Genomic DNA, 13,662 nt, shown 5'->3' with positions numbered 1-13,662 from the left:
ACTTCCTTCACCTGACATTCTCAAGCTATCTTGGACTCGGGCATGGGGGGCAACTTTTGAGATATTTATTCGAAAATACAACCACCCAACAATCTTGGTTGGTTGAGGACCGATAATTAATTACATTGCTAGATTTATCCGTACGACCACTAATGATACTACACCAATCATGCTCAAAGATCCGTTAAGCAATATGACTACTTATAGATCGACAATTTTATCATTATTTAATTGATAATATCACTTGGATGGTCACTCAGCATCTAAGGTAGAACTCTAACTTACGATCTAGATGATCAGGAGTCAGAACAGTTACAATGCACAGTAGGGGTATTAAATGCTCATAACTGAAGAATTGTGGGCCAAAAGAACTGCCCACTAAGCCTACATTAATCTCAGTAACTTCCATATTTCTATTTTTGAGGGAATGAAAGTTACAAGATAACTTAACCCTTATATAAAGAGAGGTAAGAGGGTGATCATGATAAGTTTTTCTTTCAGAACTTATTAAGCTCTCATTCCTGTAAATTCTTCTTAGGGGGTGCTTGGTTGGGAGGAGTGGAGGTCTAGAATTAGAATGAGAATGGGTGACTCTCATTCCAACTGTTTGATTGAAAGGAGTTTCATTTCAATTTCGATTTTGGAGTGGCATGAAAATGCTTCAATTTATATAGAACTCAATCCCTACTCTCATCTATGGATTCAAATTTTTATTTTAATTTCAATTTCGGTCACGAACCAAGTGCTTCGAGGGTTTGGCCATTCCGATTTCAATTTTTGACTATTTTGATTTCGATTCTGATCACAAAGTAAGTACTTCTTTACTGTTCTCTTAAATCCGACTAACTTAAGCATCGGAGGATCTCTGTCGGTAACTTCCGACAAGAGGATCTAATTTTGTAGGTTCAATTTTCATTTGAAGTAAAGTACATTACTCGATACCTAGCTGAATGTCTCATCAGAGTTAGGTAGAAACAGGCATATTTGATTATTACAAAAATTAATGTGAATGGAACCTTTAATGCTTTTGTTTTAGCTATAGCATTTGAAGGGAAAAATAACTCTCCCTTTCTCTCTTTTTTTTAAACTTAATAGGTGTTGGTGCAAAAATCCGCTTGCGCCGGAGAAGCTGGAGTCGAGGGAGTCGCGGTCGCCGTCGGGACCTGCAAAATAAGTCTAAATCGGAGGTGGGGTTGCTCCGGCAAGACCCTCCAACACTCAAGTCAGTTCTCTGCCTCAACAAGAATGGAGTGCTCGAACAAAAATTTTAGCAGAGTTTCTAGGTAAAAATGAGAGCTTATAGAATAACGTATCTGGGGTTTCCTTTTTATAGACGGAGGGGGCAACAAATTGATAGTGACACCTGAAACCGTCTGGTCGTGGGCCGCCCAGAGTCAGGAGAAATTTATTGCGGAGGGTAGTGGAGTGGGATCGTGGCTATCGCCATGGCTCGCCACGTGGAATCAGTTACGGGGAGTGGAGCGACGTCCGCTGTTGTGACTCATCAGGGAGTGGTGGAATCGCACAGAATCCACCGTAGGGAGTGGAGCAGAATCGTGGCCGTTAATACGACCTGTCAGGGAGTAATAGAGCTACGCAGGGTCCGTCGCAGGGAGTGGAGCAGTGTTGTCCATTACTGTGGCCTGTCAGGGGGTCCAGACTTGTCGGTCGAAGTTCGGTTGGAGTCGGTAGCAAGGTCCGGTACCCGTAGGAGGTTGGGCGAGGTCTTCCCGCAGTCAGAATAGAAGACAGAGTCTGACTCTCGTAGAAGTCCGGATGCAGTCTACTTGCAGTTGGGGTCGTAGGCGGAGCCTGACTCCCATAGGAGTCCAGGCGGAGTCTTCCTTGCAGCAGAAGTTATGGATGGAGCCCGGCTCCCGTAGGAGTCTGGGCGGAGTCTTCCTTGCAGCAGAAGTTGTGGACGGAGCCCGACTCCCGTAGGAGTCCGGGCGGAGTCTTCCTTGCAGCAGAAGTTGTGGACGGAGCCCGGCTCCCTTAGGAGTCCGGGCGGAGTCTTCCTTGCAGCAGAAGTTGTGGATCGAGCCCGGCTCCCGTAGGAGTCCGGACAGAGTCTTCCTTATAGTAGAAGTTGTGGATGGAGCCCGACTCTCGTAGGAGTCCGGGCGGAGTCTTCCTTGCAGCAGAAGTTGTGGACAGAGCCCGGCTCCTACGGGAGCCAGGCGGAGTCTTCCTTGTAGTAGAAGTTGTGGACGGAGCCCGGCTCCCATAGGAGTCCGGGCGGAGTCTTCCTTGCAGCAGAAGTTATGGACGGAGCCCGGCTCCCGTAGGAGTCCGGGCGGAGTCTTCCTTGCAGTAGAAGTTGTGGACGGAGCCCGGCTCCCGTAGGAGTCCGAGCGGAGTCTTCCTTGCAGCAGAAGTTGTGGACGGAGCCCGGCTCCCGTAGGAGTCCGGGCGGAGTCTTCCCTGCAGCAGAAGTTGTGGACGGAGCCTGGCTCCCGTAGGAGTCCGGGCGGAGTCTTCCTTGCAGCAGAAGTTGTGGACGGAGCCCGACTCCCGTAGGAGTCCGGGCGGAGTCTTCCTTGCAGCAGAAGTTGTGGACGGAGCCCGGCTCCCGTAGGAGTCCGGGCGGAGTCTTCCTTGCAGTGGAAGTTGTGAACGGAGTCCGACTCCCGTAGGAGTCCGGGTGGAGTCTTCCTTGTAGTAGAAGCTGTGGACGAAGCCCAGCTCCCGTAGGAGTCCAGACGGAGTCTTCCTTGCAGCAGAAGTTGTGGACGGAGCCCGGCTCCCGTAGGAGTCCGGGCGGAGTCTTCCTTGCAGCAGAAGTTATGGACGGAGCCCGGCTCCCGTAGGAGTCCGGGCAGAGTCTTCCTTGCAGCAGAAGTTATGGACGGAGCCCGGCTCCCGTAGGAGTCCGGGCGGAGTCTTCCTTGCAGTAGAAGTTGTGGACGGAGCCCGGCTCCCGTAGGAGTCCGGGCGGAGTCTTCCTTGCAGCAGAAGTTGTGGATGGAGCCCGGCTCCCGTAGGAGTCCGGGCGGAGTCTTCCTTGCAGCAGAAGTTGTGGACGGAGCGACGGGAGTTCACCAACAGTAGTCGAAAGTCGGAAGAGACTTGCGAGGGTCGATCCCGCCAAAAACTTTGACCGAGGGTATTTTATTTCCAACACAAGTCCCCCCACTTTCGAGTTTGAATTTCGAATGAAGGAAGTACAGAGAGGTTGTCGCAGTCGAAGTTCTCCTCCTGACGTCCGTGCACAACCGTCCTCGGATATATCGGCATTTAATGCGCGCATGCCAGAGCCCTTTTTTCGATTAGGGTGACCCGAAGAGTCTTTTCGAAACTCCCACCGGGATGTGATCCCAAGCGTGCGCCATGAAAGTTTGCGAATAGTCAACCCTCGGTAGCGACGAGTGGGACACGCGGGACATGTGGTGAGCACCGATTGGTCTAGGGACACTCGCCACCATAATTGTGCTATGATCCGCTGCCTATTTAAATCCCCCACCCTTCCTTTGGTGGCTTTACTTCGCCTGAAGGACGACACCTTTCTTTCATCTGAGAGCTTAGCTACTCAGCCACTCCATCGGTGCCCCTGCCAGCTCCGAGCGTCCTCCACACTGGTCTTTGCCGTCTCTCTGCCATCTCCAGCCCCCCGATTCCTCTCTAAGGGGTTCCCCCGCCAGGGCCTCCGCCCTGGAGGCCATCCTCAAGAGGATGCCACGGGCTCGGAGGAGGGCAAGGAGGAGAACAGCAGTCTGCGAGTTCTCCGATCATCGAGCGGCCACTGAAGGTCCCTGTCGCTTCAAAGGGGGCTCGAGAGAGAATTCCTTCAACAACAAGGGTTTAATAATGGAGACCATCGGTGAAGGTGTTCTGCCTGAGAATTTTGGAGTAGCAAGACGGGGTGACACCGATCAAGAGGACAGAGCTGTCATCATAAGCTATGGCGGGATCCTTGATGTCATCGGGGCCGAGGGACCAGAAGCGGTCGACGCCGACGGTGGGGCAGTAAAACTTGTTGCGGGGACGGTGGAAGTAGCACATGCTGACCTTACCGGAACACTTTGGACGGTAGTTGTCACAGAGCATTCGGTGATGGCGCATATCTCTGGCGCCATTGCTGCCTTCGGGGTAACACCGGTTCTTCTTGAAATAGGTCTTCGTCGCCGCTGCCGTTGCCCTTACTGCCCCCTGGAATCTATCCCATCCTTTTCCCCCTAGGGTTGGAATTTCGGAGGTGGAGTGGAACAAGGCGGGGGTGAGAGCCGATAGGCTTATCACACGCACTGAAAAATGCGGCTGGGAAGGACAGAAATGGGAAGAGAAGTTTGCAGCTTGAAGTGGCCCCCGGTGTATCCCTTCTAAGCCGTGTGCTCGAGCCCTATAATAATGTATTCTTTTTCGGCCCTCCGGGTCTTGTAACGTACATCTTGTTAGTCGAAAAATGAGGAGGTGATTTTGTTACCTTGTCTGTACTTTGCATCGAATCGTTGTCTGCCGAACTTTTTCTTTGCCGTTGTTATTGTTGTATTCCCTTCCCCTCCTCTCTTTTTTTTTTTCGCTTGGAATTTTTCCTCCGCTTTTGGGGAGGCTACGGGAGTTCGGCTCCCGTAGGCGAAGTTGGAGTTTAGGGTTTAGGGTTTAGAGTTTAGGGTTTAGGGTTTTTAGGTTTAGGATTTAGGGTTTAGGGTTTAGTTCGGCTCCCGTGGGAGTTCGGGCGGAGTCTCCCTGCAATTAGAGTCAGGTGCGAAGTCCGACTCCCGTAGGAGTCTGGACGGAGCTTTCCAGCAGTTGAAGTTGGTGACGGAGCCCGACTCCCGTAGGAGTCCGGGCGGAGTCTTCCTGCAATTAGAGTCAGGTGCGAAGTCCGGCTCCCGTGGGAGTCCGGACGGAGTTTTATTGTGAGGGGGCCGCCGGGGAAAGTCCCCCCCTTTTTCTCTTTTGGTCTTTGAATGACCAAACTTTTAATTGACGTCGGGACGAGGTTCTTCTTCCATTCCTGTCGTAACAGGTTTCAGCTCTGGTTAGGACGAGGTCCTCCTCTTGTTTCTAGCGCGGCCGTGGGCGTACATATGGGCGTTGCTGGGCCCTTCCCACCTTCCGGCCTAAAGAGAGCCGGGCCTTCGACTTTGCTCGAGTTAGGGCGAGGTTCTCCTCCTGTCTCTAACAGGGCTGTGGGGGCACGTACGGGCGTTGTAGGGCCTCTCCCCTCATCCAGTCTAAAAGAAACTGGGCCTTTGACTTTGCTCAAGTTAGGGCGAGGTTCTCCTCCTATCCCTAACAGGGCTATGGGGCCACGTACGGGCGTTGTAGGGCCTCTCCCCCCATCCGGTCTAAAGAAAACCGAGCCTTCGACTTTGCTCAAGTTAAGGCGAGGTTCTCCTCCTGTCCCTAATAGGGCTGTGGGGTGCGTACGGGCGTTGTAGGGCCTCTCCCCCTATCCGTCTAAAGGGAATCGGGCCTTCGACTTTGCTCGAGTTAGGGCGAGGTTCTCCTCCTGTCCCTAACAGGGCTGCGGGGGCGCGTATGGGCGTTGTAGGGCCTCTCCCCCCATCCGGTCTAAAGAGAACCGGGCCTTCGATTTTGTCGAGATGAGGTTTCCCTCTCGCTTCCGAGACAATTTGTTTGGATTGTCCTGTGGATGTAGGATAGTGCCAAAGACATGTAGATATACAACTTTTAGTTAAAATGAAGTTATTGGTAGTACATTCGTAAGTTCTCCGAGCTCCATGGTCGCGGGAGGTCGGCTCCTCCGAGCTACTTAAGATAATAAGTTCCGGGTCGAACTACTTCTTTGACCTCATATGGGCCTTCCCAGTTAGGGGCGAGCTTCCCTCGATCCTGAGGCTGCGAGATAGTGGCTCGTCGAAGCACTAGATCTCCTGCTCTAAAGATTTTGTTCTTGACCCGGGCGTTGTAGTAGCGAGCGACTTTCTGTCTGTAGGCTGCCATTCGAACCTGAGCTATCTCCCGTCTTTCTTCCAGCAGGTCGAGGTTGGCTTTAAGACTTCGCGAATTTTGATGTTCGTCGAATGCTACGACTCGCGCCGACGGGAGTTTAAGCTCAATTGGGATGACGGCCTCCATACCGAAGGCCAAAGCAAAGGGGGTTTCCCCTGTGGGCAGCCTCTAGGTAGTTCGATACACCCACAGCACATGATAAAGTTCGTCCGTCCAAATTTCCTTCGCCTTTTCGAGCCTTATCTTAATCCCCTGCAAAAGGGTTCTGTTAGTTACCTCAGCTTCGCCGTTCGCCTGAGGATGGGCTACCGATGTGAAGTTGTGGGAGATGTTTAGATCTTCACAGAATCCAGCAAATTTCGCTCCCGCGAATTACCGTCCATTATCAGTGATTAGGGTCCTAGGTAGACCAAACCTACACACGATCGACTTCCAGACGAAATCTTGCACTTTTGCTTCTGTGATTTTTGCTAGTGGTTCGGCTTCAACCCATTTGGTGAAGTAGTCGATCGCTACAAGGAGGAACTTCCTCTGCCCAGATGCCATAGGAAAGGGGCCCCAAGGATGTCCATCCCCCACTATGCAAAAGGCCATAGGGCACTCAAGGGTGTGAGCTCGGTGGCGGGCTGTCTCTGGATGTTAGCATATCTCTGGCATCGATCGTACTTTCTGACATATTTGATCGAATCATGATGTGTTGTCGGCCAGTAATACCCTTGGCGGAGCAACTTGTGGGATAAAGATCTAGCCCCCAAATGGTTTCCGCAGATTCCTTCATGCACTTCCCACAAGGCGTAGTCAGCCTCCGAAGGCCGAAGGCATTTTAAGAGGGGCAAGGAGTATAATCTCTTGTACAATTTGCCCTCATAAAGGATGTACCGGGAGGCTTGGTTTCGGAGCTTCCGAGCTTCTTTCACATCCTGGGGGAGAACTCCATCTCTGAGATAGATTATCAGGGGGTCGACCCAGCTGGGCTCGTGGTCAATTTCCATCACGGGCCGTGACTCTTCTGTATTCGGGTGCTTTAGAACTTCAAAGAGAATGCCCTTGGGCAGTTTGGCCGGAGCTAGCATCGCCAGCTTGGAGAGAAGGTCAGCCCTGGTATTTTTCAACCTTGGGATCTGTTTGATGTTGAAGCTGCTAAAGGCGGGGATGAGCTCCTTTACCCTTTCAAGATATTTGGCCATATTGTCCTCTCGCGCTTCGTAACTTCCGCTGACTTGTCCCACTACTAGTTGAGAGTCGCTGTGGACCCGGAGCTGGTCTATTTCCAGCTCTTTGGCGACCCTTAGTCCTGCAATCAGAGCTTCATATTCCACTCCATTGTTTGTTGCGGGAAACTCAAAATACAGAGCGTACTCCGCGACGATTCCCTCCGGACTGACCAAGATTAGGCCTGCACCTGCGCCTGACATGTTGGAAGACCCGTCCACATAGAGGGCCCAAAAGCGATCAGAGGGATCCGTTTCTTCTTTGGGGGAGTTCGGTCGGGACTTCAGGTCGTCAATTTCGCTTTGTTCAGGTTCAGCCTCCTCTGGGATAGTGCACTCCACTATGAAATCTGCCAGTATTTGGGCCTTCACTGCTGGCCTGGGTCGATAGTTGATGTCGAATTCTATGAGTTCGATCGCCCACTTTGCCATCCTCCCAGAGGCATCCGCCTGGTGCAAAATCACTTTGATCGGTTGATCAGTGAGCAGTGTCACAGTGTGCCCTTGAAAGTAGGGCCGGAGCCTCCGGGCTACAATCAACAAGGCGTAAGTCAGTTTTTCTAATTTGGTGTACCTGATCTCGGCGTCCCTCAAAGCACGGTTGACGTAGTAGATTGGCTGTTGGACTTTTGCTTCTTCTTTGACAAGGACAGTCGCGAGAGCCATGGGAGAGACCGCCAGGTATAAAAATAATTCCTCTCCAGGCTCCGGCTTTGCCAGCAGTGGGGGTGAGCCGAGGTAGCTCCTTAGTTTCTCGAATGCCTGTTGGCACTCAGAGGTCCAACAGAAGTTTTTGGGCTGCTTGAGGGTTTGAAAAAAGGGTAAGCACCGTTCGGCCGACCTTGCGACGAAGCGATTCAGGGCCGCTATCCTCCCCGTGAGGTGCTGAACCTCTTTTATCGACTTTGGGGTGGCCATCTCCTGGATGGCGTGAATTTTCTCTGGATTGGCCTCGATCCCGCACCCCGACACCATGAAGCCCAGGAACTTTTCTGAGGTTACCCTGAAAGCACATTTAGTTGGGTTCAGCTTCATTCTATATTTTCGGAGAGCGTCGAAGGTCTCCTCGAGGTCGATGACGTGATCTCTGGAAGATTTGCTTTTTACGAGATATCGTCCACGTAGACCTCCATGTTACGGTCGATCTGCTTTTTGAAGATTTTGTTCACCAATCGTTGGTAGGTTGCACCCACATTTTTTAGGCCGAAAGGCATGACCTTGTAATAGTAAAGGCCACGATTAGTGATGAAAGCGGTCTTTTCTTCGTCTTCCGGCGCCATTCTGATTTGATTATAGCCGGAGAACGCATCCATGAAGGTGAGGAGCTCATGGCTTGAGGTCGCGTCCATCAGTTGATCGATTCTGAGAAGGGGGTAGCTGTCCTTTGGACAGGCCTTATTCAGCTTTTTAAGTCTATGCACATTCTCCACTTGCCGTTTGCTTTTTTGACTAGGACAACGTTGAAAATCCAATCAGGATAATTGACTTCCTTAATGAATCCGACTTTAAGGAGCTTGTCCACTTCTTCGGCTATCACCTTCTGCCTCTTCGGTGTATGACCTCGGATTTTTTCTTTCGTCGGTCGATGCTTTGGATCGACGGCCAGACGGTGCTCCATGACTTTCGTGTCAATCCCTGGCATGTCTGCTGGAACCCAAGCGAAAATGTCTGCATTCCTTCATAGAAAATCAATGAGCCGCGTCCGCACCTCCTCCTTTAGGTTGGAGCCGATCATCGCTACATGCTCCGTGTTTCCGTCATTCAAAGGGATTGGTACCAGATCTTCAATTGGGACGCCCCTCTCTTCGGTGAGGTCATCGCGAGCATCCAATCCATCAACGGGACAGGGGTCAGATTGGTCACTTCTTTGCAAGGCTATGCTGTAGCAGTGCCTGGCCAGGGCTTGGTCTCCCCGAACCTCTCCGATCCCCTGGCTGGTGGGGAATTTCAACTTCAAATGGTAGGTTGACACGATGGCTCGGAGAGCATTGAGGCCAGGTCGGCCGAGGATTACATTGTAGGCTGACGGCGCCTTCACCACCAAAAAATTCATCAGAGCCCTGGATTGCCTTGGATATCGACCTGCGACCACAGTCAAAGTTATCATTCCTTCCGTCGGAACAGCGTCGTCGGTAAACCCTACCAGAGGGGAGCTAATCGGTCTCAAATGACCGTCAAGGATGGACATTCTTGAAAAGGCATCGTAGAACAAGATGTCGGTCGAGCTTCCATTGTCGACGAGAATGCGACGGACGTTGTAATTTGTGATATTCATGGAAACTACGACCACATCGTTATGAGGAAATTGGACTCCCTGGGCGTCTTCTTCAGTGAAGGTTATGGGCTCCTCAGTCTTTTGTCGCTTGGGGGGTACGGCCGGTATGTTGGTTGCTTCCTGCTGGGATCCTCCCGAGACGGTGTTGGCAAAATCCGTAGGAGGCCGATTGTTCGACCACTCCATGCCGGCGACCATTGCAGGAGGATGCAGGGCCCGAGAAACCAGAGGCGGGACCGGGGCCCGAGATATGGCTGCGGAGACAGTGGGTAGCTGTGCGGATGCTTCGCGAGAAGACATCGGACAAGGACCCAGTGGGGGAAAGGAGGAGCGGGTGTCGGAGAAGATGACCAGAGGCGGCCCCGTTGAGCGCTCCTTTTAAGAACAAGAATACTGTGAAGACACAGTGGCCTTCCTCTAGCACCAATCCTGTTGGTGCAAAAATCTGCTTGCACCGGAGAAGCTGGAGTCGAGGGAGTCGCGGTCGCCGTCGGGACCTGCAAAATAAGTCTAAATCGGAGGTGGGATTACTCCGGCAAGACTCTCCGATGCTCAAGTCAGTTCTCTGCCTCAACAAGAATGGAGTGCTCGATCGAAAATTTTAGCAGAGTTTCTAGGTAAAAATGAGAGCTTATAGAATAACGTATCTGGGGTTCCCCTTTTATAGACGGAGGGGGCAACAAATTGATAGTGACACCTGAAACCGTCTGGTCGTGGGCCGCCCAGAGTCAGGAGAAATTTATTGCGGAGGGTAGTGGAGCGGGATCGTGGCTATCACCGTGGCTCACAACGTGGAATCAGTTCGGGGAGTGGAGCGGCGTCCGCTGTTGTGACTCGTCAGGGAGTGGTGGAATCGCATAGAATCCGCCGCAGGGAGTGGAGCAGAATCGTGGCCGTTAATACGACCTGTCAGGGAGTAATGGAGCTACGCAGGGTCCGTCGTAGGGAGTGGAGCAGTGTTGTCCATTACTGTGGCCTGTCAGGGGGTCCAGACTTGTTGGCCGAAGTTTGGTTGGAGTCGGTAGCGAGGTCCGGTACCCGTAGGAGTTTGGGCGAGGTCTTCCCGTAGTCGGAATAGAAGACGGAGTCTGACTCTCGTAGAAGTCCGGACGCAGTCTACTTGCAGTTGGGGTCGTAGGCGGAGCCCGGCTCCCATAGGAGTCCGGGCGGAGTCTTCCTTGCAGCAGAAGTTGTGGACGGAACCCGGCTCCCGTAGGAGTCCGGGCGGAGTCTTCCTTGCAGCAGAAGTTGTGGACGGAGCCCGGCTCCCGTAGGAGTCTGGGTGGAGTCTTCCTTGCAGCAGAAGTTGTGGACAGAGCCCGGCTCCTGTAGGAGTCCGGGCAGAGTCTTCCTTGTAGTAGAAGTTGTGGACGGAGCCCGGCTCCCGTAGGAGTCCGGGCGGAGTCTTCCTTGCAGCAGAAGTTGTGGACAGAGCCAGGCTCCCGTAGGAGTCCGGGCGGAGTCTTCCTTGTAGTAGAAGTTATGGACGGAGCCCGGCTCCCGTAAGAATCCGGGCGGAGTCTTCCTTGCAGCAGAAGTTGTGGACGGAGCTCGGCTCCCGTAGGAGTCCGGGCGGAGTCCACTCTTGCAGTAGAAGTTGTAGACGGAGCCCGGCTCCCGTAGGAGTCCGGGCGGAGTCTTCCTTGCAGCAGAAGTTGTGGACGGAGCCCGGCTCCCGTAGGAGTCCGTGTGGAGTCTTCCTTGCAGCAGAAGTTGTGGACGGAGCCCGGCTCCCGTAAGAGTCCGGGCGGAGTCTTCCTTGCAGTGGAAGTTGTGGATGGAGCCCGGCTCCCATAGGAGTCCGGGCGGAGTCTTCCTTGCAGCAGAAGTTGTGGACGGAGCTCGGCTCCCGTAGGAGTCCGGACGGAGTCTTCCTTGCAGCAGAAGTTGTGGACGGAGCCCGACTCCCGTAGGAGTCCGGGCGGAGTTTTTCTTGCAGCAGAAGTTGTGGACAGAGCCCGGCTCCCGTAGGAGTCCGGGCGGAGTCTTCCTTGCAGCAGAAGTTGTGGACGGAGCGACAGGAGTTCACCAACAGTAATCGAAAGTCGGAAGAGACTTGCGAGGGTCGATCCCGCCAAGAACTTCGGCCGAGGGTATTTTATATCCAACAATAGAAATGAAATTTTTAATGCTCTTTATTTAGAATTAGTATTTATAGAAAAAAATAACTCTCCTTTTTTCTTTTTTTTTTTAAATTAATAGGAGTGGAACCTTTAATGCTCCTGATTTAGCTGTAGCATTTAAAGGAAAAAATAACTCTTCCTTTCTCTTTTTTTTCCCCCCTCTATTTGTAGATCCATTTGTTCTTTCCTTGCATGAGTAGATCGTGGTTAATATCAGCCTTTGAATTTTTCTATATTCACACTATGTATCCACTTTACCTGTGCATGTAATCATTGCATACTTTGTCTTTTTTTTTTTCTAAAAAATGTAGCATAGCAAAATCAAGTGAACTATAGCTGCAATATCACAAAATCCAAAAGGGTGACTATATTCGGATATGAGCCGACTATGTTGAATTATGCCAACTACTCATATTTATTACTTATTAGGTGGCTGTATGACACGTGTTAATCTGCATCAGCCTATAATTGCTATTTGTTTAGAAATGCTACCATTGCTTTTATATGAAGCGGGTAGTTTAGAAGGTCCTCAAAGTTGGTGCAGTTTGGTAATATTGTTGAATAAGATCTGCCTCAATTCTACTAAGCTTTTGATCAAGTGATAGAAGGCAGGGGATTGGCCGATCAGCCAATGGCTTCAATGCTCCAGCTGTAACGGATATGACGTCCGTGCTGTTGGAAAACCATTCAATTGATGCTTGTACGTCACCAACTGCCCTTACATTGGCGTCCTCAAAGTTGCATTTATTATTGACCGAAAAGGATGGGTATCCGTCTCCTTTACAAAAAAAAATGGAAGTGTATCTTTCTCCTCAAAGGCTTTAATGTTTCCATCCGCTCCAGGGCGGGCCTAATTTGTTCGTGACACCCTGTCACGTGGACTACAAAGTTAGACGCGGATACCTCTCCCATGGGACTGCCAAACATAATTTGATTCCTGAATTCCATTATCGCATAGTGTATGTTGAATAGGACTGGCCATTTGGCCGCAGAGCAATTAACACTGTATATCACGCCCCAAACTCAATATTTAAATTTATCATGTGAGATGATATTATTGTATAAATCTTAAAATGATATTTAAAAAATCATAAAAGATCTAAATAAATATAAATTTAAATATTTTTAAAATAATTAAATAAATACTAAATATATCGACCAAATCGATCTATTAAATTAAATAATCAACTTATTCAATTATAATTATTTAAATATTCAATGATATCAGAAAAGTGAACTACTTAAAGCACTAAGAATTCTAATACTTGACTTCTCGTCCAACCCATCCGAATTAAACTTCCTATATCTCTGAAAGAAACAACATAGGGATATGAGTTTTTTTAGCTCAATAAAAATCACCATATATTTACACCAAAATTATATATATATTAAAAATATTAATAAGCATATCAAGATGAAATCATGAAAACTCACAATACATATCTAAAATAACTGAAATACCGATATATCCATGTATCAAATACTTTATCAAGTAATGAATCATCACATGCGATCAAGTAAAGACTTTATTCAACCTTAGTCTGATCAATCTTATCATTCATTTTCTCTTTCCTACAATTCTAATTTGATAATTCTTAGCTTTCCAACTTTGGACTAACTAAAATCATGCCTCAACCTCTATTTGATCAAAATCTCATGCATAAGCCCGTGGAGGCTGTCTTAGGTATAAGTTTCTGACGAATTATCCCAGATATGAGCTTCTAGCAGTCTACCCCAGACATGAGCTCCTAACCAGCTATCCCACGTATAAACTGATAAGAACTGTCACAAGCATAACCCTCCTGGTAGGCTGTCTACGCATAAGCTCTTGATCAGTTATCTCACGTATAATTCCGTAGAGGCTATCCCAAGCATAAACTCCTTGTGAACTATCTCAGGCATGAGCTTCTAACCGATTGTTCCACGTATAAGTTTATGGAGGCTATCCCAAGCATAAGGTCCTAGCGGACTATCCGAAGCATAAGTTTCTGACCGACTGACCTACATGATGAGGTTAATCCAAACTATATCTTTTCTATCCAATTATTACATATTGATTTTATTAAATTAATTTTAATTTATGATATGATCAAAATAAATATGTCATACCCATATAATCATATTATCAATCACT

This window comes from Elaeis guineensis, chromosome 13, assembly GCF_000442705.2.
Source record: "Elaeis guineensis isolate ETL-2024a chromosome 13, EG11, whole genome shotgun sequence".
In the NCBI taxonomy this organism is placed as follows: Eukaryota; Viridiplantae; Streptophyta; class Magnoliopsida; order Arecales; family Arecaceae; genus Elaeis; species Elaeis guineensis.
The sequence above is the reverse complement of the archived record's forward strand: the minus strand, read 5'-3'. Positions refer to the sequence as shown.